Source organism: Mobula hypostoma, chromosome 21 (assembly GCF_963921235.1).
Source record: "Mobula hypostoma chromosome 21, sMobHyp1.1, whole genome shotgun sequence".
In the NCBI taxonomy this organism is placed as follows: Eukaryota; Metazoa; Chordata; class Chondrichthyes; order Myliobatiformes; family Myliobatidae; genus Mobula; species Mobula hypostoma.
In genome coordinates, this window is record NC_086117.1 from 33,607,428 (window position 1) to 33,624,085 (window position 16,658).

Below are 16,658 nucleotides of genomic sequence, written 5' to 3' on the forward strand. Positions count from 1 at the left end.
ACATCGTGACAGTGAATGGTAGTGGAAATAGAATCTGAGCCACCACAATAATTCATGGGATTTAATTCTTGAAGATTAATATAGAATTCTCCCAAGAACCTTTGCATCTTAGATTTTTGAATTTTCTCTCCATTTAGAAAATAGTGTACACTTTTATTTCTTCTGCCATAGTATATGACCATACACTTCCCGACACTGTATTCCATCTACCACTTTGCTCCTTCTCTGAATCTGTCTAAGTCCTTTTGCTGCCTCTCTGCTCCTTCAACACTACTTTCCCTTCCACCTGTCTTCATGTTGCCCATAAAATTGGCCACAAAGCCAAAAATTCCACTATCCAAATCATTGACATATAACGTAAAAAGATGCGGTCCCAACACAGACTCCTGTGGAAGACCACTAGTCACCAGCAGCCAATCAGAAAAGGCTCCCTTTATTCTAACTCTTTGCCTCCTGCCAATCAGCCAATGCTCTATCCATGTTAGTATCCTTCCTGTAGTACCATGGGCTCTTAACTTGTTAAGCAGTCTCATGTTGGGCACTTCTCAAAGTCCTTCTGAAAATCCAAGTATAAATCAGCACTGATTCTCCTTTGTCTATTCTGCTTGATACTTCCTCAAAGAATTCCAATGTATATGTTAGGCATGATTTTCCCTGAAAGAAACTAGGCTGACAGGCCTATTTTATCGTATGTCTCCAAGTACTCTGAAACCACATCATTAACAATAGACCAACATCTTCCCAACCACTGAGGTCCGACTAACTGGGCTATAATTTCATTTCTTCTGCCTCTCTCCCTTTTTAAAGAGTGGAGTGACATTTGCAATTTTCCAGTCCTCTGGAACCATGCCAGCATCTATTGATTCCTGAAAAATCATTACTAATGCGTCCATAGTTTCTTCAGCCACTTCTTTCAGAACCCTGGGATACAGACCATTTGGGTCAGGTGACTTATCTACCTTCAGACCTTTCAGTTTCCCAAGCACCTTCTTCCTAGTAATGGCAAATTCATTCACTTCTATCCCCCGACACACTGGAACTTCTGAAATACTGCCAGAGTCTTTCACAGTGAAGACTGATGCAAAATATTTATTCAGTTCATCTGCCATTTCCTAGTCCCCCATTACTACCTTTTCAGCATCATTTTGCAGTGATCCAATATCTATTCTTGCCTCTCTTTTACATTTTATATATTTGATGAAACTTTTGGAATCCTCTTTAATATTATTGGCTAGCTTGCCTTTGTGTTTCATCATTTCCTTCATTATGACTTTTTTTTTAGTTGCCTTCTGTTGGATTTTAAAAGCTTCCCAACCCTCTAACATCCCACTTGTTTTTGCTCTATTGTATAGGATCTGAGATGATCTCAGTTAGGAAAATAAAAGAAAAAGTGAAACAAATAAATTTAGTTTGGATATTTTCTATGGTTGTTCCAGGATCCAAGGGATAAGAGATTTCTAGGACCTCCAGTGTTTTGTGTCATCTACTCACATTCAATATTCATGTTCAATATTTCTTGACAACATGCAGTAGACAGTGGTTATTTCAGCCTATTAAACTTATGCTAGTTCACAGAACATTAATGTTCTATTAATTTTCCCTGCTAATTTACCATACAAACTTTTCTTTCCAATTTCCAATCAATTCTTTCTCCCTCCCCACTAATTTATATATCAGGGATAATGTTCAATGCTCAATTAACAAACCAGCTAGTTTTTGTGATACAGAAGGAAACAGGAGCACACGTGGTTACCCAGAGAATATACAAATTCCACACATACCTGTGTATAGCCAGAGGTCAATATTAAACCTAGGTCATTGGAGCTGAAAAGCAGTAACTCAGCTTCAGAGTACCCCTGCTTCACCAAGTATATCATGAAAATATTTACTTTTAATATACTGTCCAAGTCTGAGCAAACCATAAGTTGCATGAAACTGAGTCATGCTATTCTTTTTTTAATTAATTTTGTTATGCCTTTCTACAGTGAAACTACAGAGAGGAAACCCAACAACAAAATCGAGATTTATACAGTGCAAAACAAACAAATCCAATATGTGATTCATAACAATGAGAAAAAGCACCCAAAAGAGAATTATGTAATATTTGTATCCACCCCAACCTCCCACTGAAAAAGAAAAACCCAGGCCAACCATTTCTGCATACAAAAGAAAAAAAAATTGGCGCATTCAACCCCAGAGAACTGTAAATATATATATAGGAAAAAAGAAAGTATAATGCTGACTACCAAAAGTATAATGTAATTTACAACAAAAAAAACATATAACTTACAAAAAAAAAGCTGAGAGTAAGGGATTGTAGCATACCAAAAAAAGGATAAACTTACCCTAAAGAAGAATTATGAAAATATTCAAGAAAAGGTCCCCACACCTTATGAAACTTTATATCCGAATTAAGAAGTGAATAATTAATCTTTTCGAGGTCTAAACAGGTCATAATATCACTGAGCCATTGAGTATGAGTGTGTGAGGCAGCATCTTTCCACCTAAGAAGAACCAACCGTCTAGCCAAGAGAGAGGCAAAAGATAATGTTCGGCATTTAGTCAGACTCAAGTGCCTATTTACTTCACCCAAGGTACCAAACAGAGCAACCAGAGGGTTAGAATCTAAATGACAATTAAGAGTATGAGATCGGGTTGAAAAAACTTCTTTCCGGAATTATGACTCTCCAGAGTCATGCTATTCTTGATGTAATTTTAATACTTGGATCTTGCACGTGAATACAAAACAGGAAATACAGTGAAATTATCACGTCTGTTCAGGGACTGTAGACCTGTAAACCACTCGTTACTGATGGTTGAAATTAATACAGTAACTGAAGTAATATTCAAAATTTTCAGTGAAATTGAGTTCCATGGGCACTTCAGCACATCTGTGATCCTTGATGCATTACAACAGAGATGAGCTTAATCCCATCTTCTGAGGGCCGAGGGACAGAAGACTGTGTGCTCTATACTGGAGGATTTCAATCATATGCAGTTTGAGCATCAATGATGCAGTCAGGACCAGAAATTCTTGTCCTAATTGTGTTCTTTCTTGTAAAAAATTTGTATAATTTATGATAAGTTTATGTTTTATTTGTGAATATTGTGTACCTGATACAACACGATGCTGCTGCAAGTAAGTTTTTCATTCCACCTGCAGTTGTGCAGGTATCAATAAACTCAACTTTGACTTGACTGTTAGGTTTTAGCTACCTAAGGAAAACAACCTATACAGTAAGAAACACCTGGAAAGAATAAGAGTACTATAAGGTATAAAGCTCATGAGGAAGGGTTTTGAACTGAAATTTCAAACATTCCTTTCCTTCCACAGATGCTGCTTGAACTGCTGAGTTCTTCGATAGCTGATTATGTTCTTTCTAGTTTTAAGTGTGTCTAGAGATCGTCTTTAATTTTACAGAGCTAAAATGTAGACCCTTGCTTTGCCTATTCCAGTTAACCTATTCGATAACTATGGATCCTTCTTCCATAGTGCCTGATAGTGTCTCCTTAAACTGAACATAATGAAGTATAACATATGTATCATTATTCCACTTCCAAAATCTGGTTCTACTAACTATGTTCAGACTGAATTTCAGAAACAGAGTTCAACGTACAGAGGCTGATAGCATACACTTCTGCTGCATGTGACCAAAGAGAAACCTCTGTAGAAGAGTCTTTAAACCAAAGATCTGTTTTCTCTATCAGGTAACTCATATGTAATATTGAATATAAAAAGTCAGTAGTTGTACTCTTCCAAGTAGCAGAGGTGCAAGTGCTCTTGGGGGTTCATTTGTGGCTTTTTTTTTGGCAGACATCATTATGTAAGGCTGTGTTTGTAAATATGCATCATCAGGTTGGAATAAATTAAATGAATGTTTCAGATGACAGGGCATAGCCTCCCATTCTTTTACTGTCATCAGATATAAGATGTTGACAATCAGCAATATTGTTAATGAAGTTCAGAAGAACTGAACCCTGTGTTCTGTCTGCTCTAGTCTCCTCCCACTGTCAAAAGGTGTACTGGTTAGTAAGTTAGTTGGTCATTGTAAATTATCCTGTTAGTAGGCTAGGGTTAAATAGGTTGGCTCCTTATGGTTGTTATAGCTGGAGGTGGTAATGGGGACAAGCTCTCACTAACTATTAAATGCTCCAATAGCATGTGCCTCAAATGGCCTCTGACAACCAAGTCCAGCTCCTGACCTTCACGTGTGGCTTATCTACTAAGCCTGGCGGTAGCAATTTCTACTGACAGGAGAAGGGAAAAAGGTGGGTTACTGGCACTTTAAAACCAGTCACTTCAGACAAGTGGGGCTTGTTAGCCATGGTTGGCAGCTCATCCAGAAAGGGGAAAACTCTGATCTCAAACCTCCACTGCCTTGTGGCTATACCTAATCCTGAAGGCTTCGGGAGTAAACCCCATTGGAAAAACCCGGAGCTGGAGTCCTTGAGGCAGTCCTACATTGAATTCGATGTTGACTGGTAACTCCTGCGATGCTGCTGGTACCAAAGTGTATCAGTCTCTACCATTCCTTTGGGTTCGTCAGATGTGTGGAGCTTGCTACTTGGGCAACAACTTGCTCTCCATATCGTACTGCCCAGTCCTGCATGTCTAGACAGTTAGGACGCAATACCCATGTTCGATTCTGACTGACTTTTGGGAAGGCACTGAAGATCATACATTCAGTGGACTGTCAAGTGAAAATGTGCAGGACCTGTAAGTCAGGTTGATCATTTCATGTAATATATGACAATACATAGCAGAAATCAAGCTAAGCATCATTTCAAGAAGGTAAACAAAGGAATCTGGAGTGAGTCCTGTGCTAGCTGAGTACCGGTTCAGACATAAAAGTGTCATGTATGGGGTTTGAAACATTATATTGCAGACATAAAAGGTAGGAATAAAAATAAAAATAAAGTGAAGCCGAGTAAACAAATTGCAAGGAAAGTGCTCAAAATTTTCATAAGCATAAGAGATTGTGTAGATGCTGAACATCCAGAGTAATAAACTCACAATATTGGAGGAATTCAGCAGGTCAGACAATATCTATGAAAATAAATAAATAGGCAATATTTTGAGCCAACAACCTTCATCAGGACTAAGAAGGAAGGGGGAAGATACTAGTATAAAAAGGTGGGGGAAAGGAAGAAAGACAAGCAAGAAGGTGATAGGTGAAGCCAGGTGAGAGGGAAAGGTAAAGGGCTGGAGAAGTAGGAATTTGATAGGAGAGTAGAATGGATCATGGGAGGAAGTGAAGAAGGAAGGGCATCAGGTGTCAGGTCAGTGGAGCAGGGATCCAATTGCAGACCCAATACTGTGCACACATTGAGTAATAAATCCCAAGGTGCAAACAAAGTTGGCGTCAAAATGCAGGCAGAGATCAAAACATCCAGAGAAATCAGGAAATAGGCAGTGTCGATATTCAGACGGATAGAATACGGATATGAATGCTGGTAAGGCTCAGGAAAATTCATTGGCACAATCTGGCAACAAACAGGTGAAAAGACAGGACTAAAATACACAGAGCAATAAACAGAGAGGCAGATGATAGGTGGAGCACAATGAGACTGAAGTGGCAGCAAAAAAGGTAATAATGAGAGACAGGTGAGAGGTGGAGTACTTAGTAATACAGGGACTGGTGTAGAGCAGGAGTGGGGAAAGGAGCACATGGGGCATGAAAACAAACAAGAGCACATTGCAATACAAAAACACAGACTGATGGCTAGGGGGAAAACACACAAAAGACAAAGTTCGACTGGAGGTACTGACAATCAGACAAGTGAGGAGAAGACATAAGAGGCCAGAGTGAGGAATAGAGTAAGAGAGAATTGGAGGGGAAAAGAAAAAGAAGATAAAAAAATACAGATGGTGGAAAAATCAATGTTCATGCCATCATGTTTGAGGCTATCTAATGGAATATGAGGTGTAGCTCTGTCAACCTAAGAGTGGCTTCATTGTGGCAGAAGAGGAGGCCATGGACAGGAATGTTGTAATGAGAATGGGGATATGAATTGAAATAATTGACCATAACAGACTTGCAGGTGAAGTGTGGCCTCACTTGCAAGAACAGCTTGGGGTCCTGAATGGAAGTGAGGGAGGAGATGAATGGGCAAATGTAATATTTCTTTCATTTGCAGGAATATATAGCAGCAGAGTGATTGGCGGGAAGGGAATGATCCCTGTAGAAAGCAGAGAATGTGAAGGAAGTAAAGATGTGTTTGGCGGTAGGATCTCATTAAAGATAGTAGAAGTTGCAGAGAATAAAATGTCTTATGCAGAGGCTCATGGGGTGGTAGGTGAGGACAAGAAGAACTCTATCCCTGTTAAAGTGGTGGGAAGAAGAGGTGAGCGTTGATATCCACAAAATGGAGGAGATATGAGTGAGGACTACATCAGTGGTAGAGGAAGGGAAACCCCATTCATTGAAGGAGAAGGACATCTCTGATGTCATGGAAGCAAAAATCTCATCCTGGGAACAGATGCGGCAGAGATGAAGGAACTGAGAAAAGGGAATAGCGCTTTACAGGAGACAGGATGGGAGAAGGTATAGTCAAGATGTTTGTGTGAATCAGTAGACTTATAAAAAATATCAGTAGATAGTTTGCCTCCAGAGATGAAGACAGAGAAATTGAGAAAGGTGACATGGGTGTCAGAAATGGACCAAGTGAATTTAAGGGCAGGGTGAAAGATGGAGGTACAGTTGATGAAATTGATAATCTCAGTTTTGGTGAATGAAGCAGCACTAATGTAGTTATCAACGTATCCCAGAAAGTGTTGCGGAGCATTACCATGAAGGTCTGCTCCAAGAAGGTCAACATAGCCGATGAAAAGGCAAGCATAGCTGGGACCCATGGCTACCTCTTGAGTTTGGAGAAAGTGGGAGGAGAAGAGGAGAAATTGTTGAGGGTGAGGACCACTTTTCCCAGATGGAGAAGGGGAACTGGTTATGTCTTTTGTTGACAAGAAAGTGGAGAGATTTAAGGCTTTCTTGAGGGGGGATAGACGTGTATAAGGACAGGACATCCATGGTGAAAATGAAGGGCTCGGGGCCAGGGAATTGAAAGCTGTTGAGGAGATCAGAAGCATGTGATGTATTGTTAAAGTAGGTGGGAAGGGACTGAACCAAAGGCGATTGAATGGATTTGAGGTATGCAGACATGAGTCCAGTGGGGCAGGAGCAGGCAGAGACAATGGTTCTACCTGGACAGTTAGCTTTATGAATCTTGGGTGTGTAGTAGAAAAGAGCAGTATGGAGTAAGGGAAAAATGAGCTTGGTGGCAGTGGATGTGAGTTCTCCAGAGTTGATGAGGTTAGTGATGGTGCTGGAGATAGTGGCTTGATGGTCTGGTGTGGTATCCTTTTCAAGGGGTAGGTATAAGGTGTCTGAGAGTTGCCACCTGGCCTTAGCAAGGGAGAGGTCAGTCTGCCACATGACAACAGCACACCTCTTGTATGCAGGTTTGATGATAAGGTTGGGATTGGTGCAGAGCGAGAGAGGAGGGTATTGTGTTAAGAGGTGTACGGTTCAAGGAGGAGAGAAGAGTGCTAAAGTTGAACTGGTTGATGTCTCATCAACAATTTGTGATGAAAAGATCCAGAACAGGCAGAGAACCAGGCCAGGGTGTTCAAGAAGAGGAGAAAGGTTGGAGAAGAGATATGCGATCATCAGTATGGGGTATGGAATACTTGCCAAAGAAGTGTGCTTGTAGACGGTGGTGATGGAAGAAGAGCTCGGCTTTGTGACAGGTGTGGAACTCGCTGAAGTGGGGAGCGAAGAGAGACAAAGGTAAGGCTCTTGCTGAGGACCAATAGCTCTGCCTCAAATAGGAAAGTTGAAGAGAATGTTAAAAACATGGCAAAGATTAGAACTGGGATTAGAGGGGGGGAGTAGAATTGGTAGCATCAGAGGAGGTGTGAGGGTTGAGATGTTCAGAAAGGGTAGTTGGGGAGGAAGATGGAGGCTGTAAGGATAAAAAGTGACAGGGGAGCCTGAAAGACTCGGGGTTGAGGGGTGGTCATGGAGACCATTTGTAGCATGTTAAGGAAGTAAGTGAAGGCTACAAAACAGAGGAAATGTCCACAGTAGTGTATGTAAAGGTGCTGTTACTGAGAGTAAAAACACTGATCATTGTTATGAGAGTGAATAGTAGAGAACTGACATTTAACAGTGTTACACTGATGAACCAGAATGAAGATGCAGCTGTGTGAAAATTCCACCCACAAACTTACAAAAGCACGGCTAAAACTGAACACCTAATCAAACAAACAGATTTGGAGTTATTGACAAGACAGTGAAATACTAAAGACAGGTTAAAAGATTATCACTCATAGTTGTTGCAGGCTCCAGACCATATCTATCAGTTAAAGGATAGCAGAAAGAAACCTCTCTGCAGTCGGGGGACATTAATCATATCAGGATACTCAAGACTGGAATATTACAGGAAGAGCAGAATCACAAGAGATACCACAGATTCTGGGAATTCAGAGCAACACATACATACTGCTGGAGGAATTCAGCAGGTCAGGCAGCATCTATGGAGAGGATTAACCAGTTGATGTTTCGGGCTGAGACCCTTCATCAGGACTGGCTAATATTACAGGAAGAGTTAGGAACATATGAAAAGATTTTCAAATATAATGTGGGCACGTGGAATGGTTTCCAAGGGAAAATTCATGTTGAACCTAATGGTCACTAATGATTCTTCAAGTGGAGGCTCGTGCATTATGCAGTAAATCCAAATCTGGAAGCAGAAACCAGAGATAAGATAACTGAATACTCCAGCTGGGCATAACCTTTGAACCAGTGTTGAAGCTTCAACTGATCGGAATTTGTAGAGAGTACATGCAGATTACATGTACAGTTTGTTGTCTTATGCACTCTGGTGGAACGTATTAGTTGAGTGGTCTTTCATTGATTCTGTTACAGTTACTATTCTATAGATTTGTTTAGTATGCCCACACAAAAATGAATCTCAGGGTTATATATGGTGACAAATATGTACTTTGATAATAAAATTTACTTTGAACTTTGAACCTCTGATGGAATAGTGTCCCATTGCTGGAAGAGAAGCGAGTTGCGGCTTTATCCGAATGTCAACAGTTCGTTAAGTTTGACATTAATCACGTAAAAAAACAGATAACGTTGTAAGTTCAGTTGAAGAAATTTTTGACTGTCAACACACACACGAGGGCATGTCATATAAAACCAACGACTCTTTGAAGTTTCAACTGTACCTGCTGCCTTTCAGAGAACCACTGAGAGGCTACTGCATGATATTCCTACATTAGGTGCTAATTGGACAGTGGACAGTAATGTATCCTTCTGTACAAGTGGTGGTCAGATTACCAGAGAGAGGAGGGCTTCAGCTTATTTGAAAAACAAAGTTCAATTAGGGGAGAATAGGAAAATGATAATAATATATACATGTACATATATGCACAGGTGAAAAGAAAAAAAAACTTATTTGTAGCAGCACCATGGGCACCAGACATCATATAAGCAGAATTCAAAAGATTGACATAAATAGAACATCATTTAGACACTATTTTACAATAAAGATCTCAATTAGAACAAAAAAAAGAAACCATTTTAGTGCAAAGTGATGTAAGCTAATTGGATGTGCATAGTTGCTAGTTGTTCTCCTCTAGGCTAGCAGGATCAGGTTTTTTTTTGTGGGATTGTTATTTTATGTCACACTTTTGACCTTTGGCCCATGCTACTGAGTTTTAAAGATAACCAAGGTGTTTACAGACATGTGCATTCAATGACTTTAAAGAAAATAAATACATTTCTTACATTTTTAGAATGTTATGATATAATGCTATCCACCAATCAATAATTTTTAAAAAGGTTATTTGATTATTACAAGTGTTTCACATGCTATATTGAAAACTACATTCTGAGCCATAGTTCATTGTCAATTTATATATTAATATCTCATCAACTTCTTGAAAGCTTTGAGCTGTAAAATAATTGATATATTGATTTTAATTTTTAACTTACCTTTTAGATATAGCAAAGCACTTGAAATATTTTCCAGAGAAATGACTGATCTCACATAATCAAGCTCAGTTGGGAGTTAATATTACAGCTATTACTTTAGTTGTTCATTTCAACATGTGTAATTTTCCCTGTAAACTTTAATATTGTTGTAGCTGAAATTATTACCCCATTATGCACACAACACATTATTACAACAGTGAGTTATTGAACTTCTCTAATTCAAAGATTCAGAGTATATTTATTAACAAAGTATATATGCAATATACATCCCTGAGATTCATCAACCCACAGACAGCCACGATCTAAACAGCCCGAAGTTGTAAAAGTTTTTCTGGTGCTGATGGTTGTTCAGCTTGAAATGATTTTTTTTCAAACTCAGATCAGAACAAGCAAGTTAAAAAATATGTAATCTGTCCATTGGCACCAATAGTCCATTGTATCATCACTCAGAGTAGAGAATTTGGTGAGGCAAGTTGAAAGGTGTAGAATGTGATCTTTTTAGAGGGGCTGTTAAAGGGTGAAATTACTTCTCGGCATGGGTGATAATGTTGGCGCTTCTTCTGAAGCATGCAAATAAACCCAGAGTCATACAGCTCTGAAGCAGGATCTTCGGCACACAGAGTAACGCTAGACAATAAATACCCAGTTACACTAATTGGTGCGCGGCCACTTCGGTGGTGATGTCTGTTATCTGTCAAGTAGGGGACTGTGCACAATCCTGATTTGATGGAGACAGACGTGAAAGCACAGAGGAACATCTGGAAAACTTCTAAAATGCCCACTTCGCTGCCGCTGCTACTGTGTGGTAACTGGAATCTCCGAAGCAGAAGGCCCTGAAATCCTTGGCTTTGTGTGTTTCAGCGGCCGGGACGAGGTCGAAGGCGCTCGGCAGAGGATGGCGCTCGGGAGGCTGTATCGGAGAGGCTGGTTGGAAGCTCGAAGTTTTTGGACGGATGGACTCAGTGTCGGCTGCGGTCGGCTGCTTCCAAGGCATCGGCAAGTTGACGGTGCCTGGAGGTTTATGGCAGGGAGTTTCTCCCTTTTGCCCTGCCTGCTATCGGGGACTCGGGAGTCGATTGACTCAGGGGCTTTTGAGACTTTATTTACTGTGCCCATGATTTGTTCTTCATCAAATTATGGTATTGCTTTGCACTGCTGTAACTATATGTTATAATTATGTGGTTCTGTCAGTGTTAGTCTTTGGTTTGTCCTGTTTTCTGTGATATCACTCTGGAGAAACATTGTATCATTTCATAATGCATCTATGCATTTTTAAATGACAATAAAAGAGGACTGAGTGTTCTCATAATCTAAAATCTAACATGCTAATTTCATTCTATCTATTTGATTCTTTCCATATTCTCATCAGCACCCCTCAGATCCTATAGCTTGTTGTGACTGACTAAAACTAGGCATGTGGAAGCTATTACCGGGAAATATAGAAGTCTTTATTACACAGAATACCTTCAGGAGAGAGAATCCAAGAGAATCCAAGACAGCTTCACTCTCCTGACAAGGTCTTTTACACTTCTTCAACACAAAGATAGCAATAAATGATTATCCACAGTTTCAAATGCTACTTAACTTTAACATTTTGAATGCAGTCAGGTAAATTTACAGAATTGCATAACTACAATGGCAGCACATCCCAAATAACAGAACTCCATTGAATATTCAGTACCGGCGTCGGTTCCAAACACTTCTGAGTACAAATATCCACCACTCAAAATATACCTCTTTTGTTACAGTGTTGAAGCAAACAACTAACCAAAAGGTTAAGGGGCTGTGCATTAAGTAGCAGGGATGCAACTTTAACAATATGCAAATCACAGAAACATTCACCTAAGGTAAGAGAGGGAAACGGGAATGGTGAAGGGCGGTGGGGGTGGAGGGGGGGAGGGGGGGCTGCAGACTGGTGGTGGTGCAATTACCGGAATCTCCACACTGAAGTTCGGGATTGAACTATGGTCACTGGAGCTAAGTGATTGTGCCGCAATGCAGATCAAAGGAATGCTGCTGGGTTCTGGGATAGATGTCTACCTAGTTCATAATCTCAGTTGAAACAACAGTTATGCACTGATAGATTCAGAATCAGGTTTAATATCACAGGCACATGTCGTGAAATATCCAAACACGAGGAAATCTACAGATGCTGGAAATTCACACAAAAAACGCTGGTGAACGCAGCAGGTCAGGCAGCATCTATAGGAAGAGGTACAGTCGACGATTCAGGCCGAGAGCCTTCGTCAGGACTAACTGAAAGAAGAGATAGTAAGAGATTTGAAAGCGATAGGGGGAGATCCGAAATGACAGGAGAAGACAGGAGGGGAGGGATGGAGCTAAGAGCTGGAAAGTTGATTGGCAAAAGGGATACGAGGCTGGAGAATGGAGAGGATCATGGGATGGGAGGCCTAGGGAGAAAGCGGGGGGGGGGGGGATATGTTGTGAATTATATTGTTTTGCAGTAGTAGTAGATTGCAATACATAATCATAAAAACTATAAATTACAATAAATATATATAAACTTCAATTAAATAAGTAGTGCAAAATGAGAGTTAAAAATAATAGTGAGGTTGCTCATGGGTTCACTGTCCATTCAGAAATCCAACAGATGAGGAGAATAAGCTGTTCTTGAAATGACTTTTTATGTCTTGTTATGCTCCTGCATTTCCTCCTTGATGGTAGCAATGTGAAGAAGGCATGCCCTGGATGATGGGGGTCCTTAATGCTGGATGCCATCTTTTTGAGCCATTACCTTTTGAAGGTGTCCTTGATGCCGGTGTGGATAAGTGCCCATGATGGAACTGACTGAATTTACAACTTTCTGCACAGCGTCTTTCCATACCAGATAGTGATGCAACCAGTTAGAATGCTCTTCATGGTACATCCACCGACCTCTCAAAGCACTTCATCACAGTAGATGCAAGTGCCACTGGGCAAAAGTCATTGAGGAAGCTCATCCTGCTCTTCTCGAGAACTGGTATGATTTTCACACTACGTTGTGAAAGATGACATCTTGCACATGAAGGGTTAAGCTGATAGACCATAAGACAGAATTAGGCCATTCGGCCCATCAAGTTTGCTACGCCATTTGATCATGGCCGATCCATTTCATTCTCAACCCCATTCTCCATACTTCTTCCTGTAACCTCTCACATATCAATAATTCAACAATCTCTGCCTCAAATATGCCCATCGACCAGGTCTCCACAGCCACCTATGGCATAAAATTCTGCATCTGGCTAAAGAAATTCCTCTTCATCTCTGTTCTAAATGGGCATCCCTTTATTCTGAGGTAACACCCTCTGGTCCTAGAATCTTCCAGTATATGAAACATGCTCTCCAGATCCAAACTATCTTGGCCTTTCACCATTTAATATGTTTCAATGAGATTCCCCTCATTCTCCTAAATTCCAGTGAGTACATGCCCAGAGCCATAAAACACTCCTCATACATAAGACCATAAGATATAGGAGCAGAAGTAGCCCATTCGACCCATTGAGTCTGCTCTGCCATTCAATCATGGGGTGATCCACTTCATCCAGTCATCCCTACTCCCCTTCTTTCACCCCATACCCTTTGATGCTCTGGCTAATCAAGAACCTATCTACCTCTGCCTTCAATACACCAAATGACTTGGCTTCCAATGCCACTCGTAACAACAAATTCCACAGACTTACAACCCTCTGACTAAAGTAATTTCTTCCCATCTCAGTTCTAAAAGGACATCCTTCAAATCTGAAGTCGTGCCCTCTTGTCCTAGAATCCCCTACCATGGAAAATAACTTTGCCATATCTAATCTGTTCAGGCCTTTTAACATTTTGAATGTTTCTATGAGATCCCCCCTCATTATCCTGAACTTTAGGGAATACAGACCAAGAGCTGTCAGATGTTCCTCATACGGTAACCCTTTCATTCCTGGAATCATTCTCGTGAACCTTTCATTCCAGGAATTGTCCTTGTGTATCTCCTTTGGGACCTCTCCAATGTCAGCATGTCCTTTCTTAGATAAGAAGCTCAAAACTGCCAACAATACTCCAAGTGAGGCCTCACCGGTGCCTTACAGAACCTCAGCATCACATCCTTGTTTTTATATTCTCGTCCTCTCAAAATGAATGCTAACCTTGCCTTTGCCTTACTAACCACTAACTCAACCTTGAAGTTAGACTTTAGGAAATCCTGCAGGAGGACTCCTCTGCCCATTTGCACCTTCAATTTTTCAATTTTCTCATTGTTTAAAAAATTGTCTATGCTTTTGTTCCTTCTACCAAAGTGTATGACCATACACTTTCTTACACTGTATTCCATCTGCCACTTCTTTGCCTGTTCTCTTCATCTGTCTAAATTCTTCAGCAGCCTTGAATCTCTGACTGGCTTTTCAATGGATTATGTCAAATGTTCCCAAGGACCATCTATCAGGCGAAACCTTTTAACTTCTGCTGATTAGTAGTTATGTCTTTGTCTTCATGGACAGGTGTTTTATCTGATTAATAGCTGCTTATTTGGGACAGCTCTCAAAGAACAAAAACTAATCAAGAAAATTGCCTTGATTCCCTTTGCTCATTTGGGTCACTATGCTGCTTAAGGAGACTGTTGCCAAACAGTTTCTAACTAATATTAGTAGCTTGCACTTGCGTGGCTTAGAGCAAACAACTTTTAAACTAGCATCATTTGCGCGTGTTTGCATTCAAAAAGCAGTGATTTTTGTCACTGATAGCTAGTGAGAAATAAGCAGTAAGCCAATTTGGAACTGCTTTGCTCACAACGGTTTCAAGCGTTCAGGCTTGGAGATTCCAGAAACAACCAGGAGTGAAAATGAAATTACTTCACTACTTCAACAAGTTAGGAACTATGAATTTGAAGGTATTGGCAATCATCTTGAATGTTTCAATAAAAATGAATATTTAGAGGATACAGATGTCGAAAGCATTGTATGAATGCAGTCCATTATCTGCACTCAGTGTCTGTTTTGATTTAGTTCTTCTGCAGTCAATCAAAAGTACACAGTAGCTCCAGAACTAGGTTCATGTGACATCCCCATGAGAATTTATCTTGCATTGATTTAATGTAATTATCCATACTCCAGACTGGGGTCAAAACTGTTTAAAAGCTTCTTAGACAGTCTGATAAGCCTTCCAGGCATTGGCTACAGAACAGCAGATATTGTTTTGCCCTTTCCATTATTTCCAAAGTTTCCTATCAAGATACAAAGAGCTGATGTGTTACTAGTTGAACTGAGTACACCCAAGTACATGCATGTGTGCAGACCTTCCTCAAGACTCTGAATGTGTGGTTCCAGTCAGTCGAGAGAAAACACACTTCAGTTCATAGCTACTGCTGCAAGAATAGGCTTAACTGTGCCTTAGGCAGTATGTTGGGAGGCTGATGGACACTTGTACAGGGAACCTTATCTAACATCCAACTAATGCTTTACAGAGATAATGCAGCAGTTTCTTTTGATAAGCATGAAGCACAGGCCTGTCAGACTGATGGGGATAGCTGTGTAAAAGCCCAGCAGTTCCATGCAACAGGACACTTAAAATAATACACTAGTTTGATACTGCCATTGCCATGTTATACAGAGCAAAAAGTATAAACTGGCTAACTTAAATTGAGTTCAAAGTGCTACACACAGATAAAAAAAAGAAGAAAATCTTGGTCTTATACTTGCAACAAAATGTAATGGTTGTGTAGCGGTTAGCATGATGCTATTACAGCTCGGGCCGTTGGAGTTTGCAGTTTAATTCCAATGTCATCTGCAAGGATTCTGTACGTCTTCCCCGTGGAGTACGTGGGCTTTCGCGAGGTGCTCCGGTTTCCTCCCAGAATCCAAAGACATATGGATAGTAGGCTAATTTGTCATTGTAATTATCCCTTAATTATGTAAGGGTTAATCGAGGGTTGTCAGGAGTTGTTGGGCAATGTGACTTGAAGGGCCCGAAGGGCCTATTCTATGCTGTATTTCTAAATAAATAAATAAATATGAGATGAGCTAAAAAATCTTTTACTATTCTATAATTTATCTTACAGTAATAATGGCATTTGTCTGACATAATAGAATGACCAATCTGATACTCATATTAAAAGGATAGTATAAAGAATATTATGTTATTGAAAGTTCCTGACACAAACACCATTTAAAAATATACAGGGAGCAGACCCAGGTACCGACTGCCATTATTAAATACATCAGAACACAAAGTAATTGAACATAGAACAGAAGTATTAGATTGCCAGAGAAGCAGCTACCTTGTCTCTCAGATGATACAAACATGTGAAATTTATGCAAATTAAAACTCATCAATGCAGAACACAATTTGAGACATAAACATGTGCTATACATATTTAGTCATTCACTCTTTCATTTTGTATTGCTATTCATTTGTACAAATGAATATAATTATGTAATTGGAGTTGCCTGGGTTGGCTTTCAATAGGCTTTAGTTTGTGTATCACAAAACAGTTTGAACGCAATTTTGCACGAAGGTAGCATCTGCAAGAAGCTAAAGCCTGTTATTCATTCAATGTAGCCCAGTAAAATCCAAAGTCACAGAAAGTATGTGCGTTTTCACATTTTGTGCAGAATATAGCAGTATCTCCTATGTTCTGCTTTATACAAATATTTGTCCATAATATCATGTTTAAAAATAATA